General features: G+C 48.1%; 1 long non-coding RNA gene across 1 annotated transcript; it reads right to left on the reverse strand.

The window, feature by feature from the left end:
- Nucleotides 1-460: 460 nt before the first annotated feature.
- On the reverse strand, nucleotides 461-1061 carry LOC130681212 (uncharacterized). Its single transcript, XR_008994285.1, has 2 exons — nucleotides 953-1061; nucleotides 461-571 (listed from the first exon to the last, which is right to left on the reverse strand). It is a non-coding gene; the product is annotated as an uncharacterized LOC130681212 (long non-coding RNA).
- Between the last annotated feature and the right edge of the window lie 859 nt (nucleotides 1062-1920).

Consider the following 1920-nt stretch of genomic DNA (forward strand, 5'->3'; position numbering starts at 1 on the left):
GAGCAACCCCTGGGGATTCCCAAACAGATTTGGGAAAGGGAAGCTGGTAAGAGGCCCGCTTTCCTGCAGTCAAGGGCAGTGAGGCTCCTGCTGCGACGCTTTGTGCAGAAGGAAGCGTGGCCTTGTTCCTCGCCGCAAGTGGTTAGGGCTGAGATGGGCGGGTTCGCGTGCCCGCCACGGTCACACCCTGAGGGTTAGTTGCTCCAGCCGTTCTTCACACTTGTGCTTTCCCTCTGCGGGTTTTCTAAGTTTTGGTGGCTTGGGCATCCTAACTGCTCACCTAACACGGTCCCCAAAGGGTAGGAGTGGCAGTCACTTGGCTGGGCTTGAAGTTTGTCCGTGGATACATCGGTTGTGTGCGGTGGCAGCATCTTTGAGGCTCTGCAAGAGAAAGTGTGGGGAAGGAGTACAGAAGCACAGGCAAGGCTGGAAAAAAAAATGAGAAGTTAGAAACAAGAAGTTATGAAGAGGGCTTTTTATTTATTTATTTGTTTGATGATATTAAAAATGCTGTGGTCAAAGTTGAATTCCTTTGCAAATCTTCATTTTGGTCTGAGCCTGGGCTCACCATCTGTAAATGAAAGGGTTAAATCAGATGTGTTATTTTAAAAACATCTTTCTTATTCTAAGTTCTGGGGTTCTGAGGAGTTCCCTGGGATTCTCAAAGCAGGAAGGCGAGCAAGCCTTTAACCAGAGGAACTTCACTCTCCTGACTTTGATGAAGGGTTTCATTTCAACAAAGGGTTACACAGCGAAGAGACGTCTGAAAACCAGGCGCCGTATGCCCCCCAGCTGCTGGACCTCAGGGCTTCTAGTCCACCACTGACTGATTAGTGTGTTTTACCAATGTCATCATTATCATGTGAATAACAAAATCATTTTGTTTTTCCTTTCTATGAATTGATTTGTAAAATGGCATTTAAACTTCCCCCAAAACTTAAAAATAACCCACATTTGGCTTCTGTTTTTTTAGTTTTTCTTCTCTGTGTTGGGGGTCCCCAGGACCACCCCACACTCCATGATTCATAGGAGGGCTTACAAAACTCAGCATGGAGTCACGCGGTTCTGACTGATTCCTGTGGGACGACACAAAGCCCAAGGGCAGGGCGCGTGGAGAGAAGTCTGGGGAAACAAGGCCCAAGCCTCCAAGCTCTTTCCCCGGGGGAGCCACATAGGCTGTGCTTGATTTCTCCAGCCACAAGTTGTGACAGCACATGTGAAGTGGCATCTGTTGGAGAAGCAAAGCTCATTACAGGCTCAGTGTCCAGGGTTTTGACTGGGGGCCGGGCACACAGACACCTATTAACTGGAATGCTCCAAAACCTCAGATTTTCAGAAGGAAAGCATAAACCACATTGTTTGTAGAAATGGTTTAGGCATTATGAACCATTCTTATCAGGGAATGGTGGGAAGCTGGAAATCCAATTTCCCAGGGCCAGCCTTGCAAGCAGGTTGTCTAGGGGCAGCGGTCAAGCTTGCTAACTCTTTTCTGCACACTCTCTTCCTCCTTTGCTTTCTTCTTCATCTTCTATTGGAAACCTCAAAAAATGGAAGTAGTCCAGGCTTCTGTCTGCCCCCGAGAGGCCCTGTAATACTGGGTGCATGTGGCACTGCTCCTCCGGGGAAGGATGCCCATGAGGAAGGATGTGGCAGTGAGACTGGGCAGCTCAATGCTGGTCAGGCATGTGGAGATGGGCACACCTCATGGGGATGGTGAAGGAATGGAGAGGGGCCAATTTTGAGAGTCACCAGCAAAGAAGGTTGGAGGGCTGCCTGTTGAAGAGTGCTTTTTGGCTGGCTTTCCTCATAATTCAGCATGCTTCTAAACTGCCTTCCTTGGCCTTAGATTAAGTGTTCATAAAAAGTCAGTTCTTCCCCCTTCCCTAAATAGTAACACATACAATAGAATCTTCAACTCAA

The sequence above is a fragment of the Manis pentadactyla genome, chromosome 16 (assembly GCF_030020395.1).
Source record: "Manis pentadactyla isolate mManPen7 chromosome 16, mManPen7.hap1, whole genome shotgun sequence".
In the NCBI taxonomy this organism is placed as follows: Eukaryota; Metazoa; Chordata; class Mammalia; order Pholidota; family Manidae; genus Manis; species Manis pentadactyla.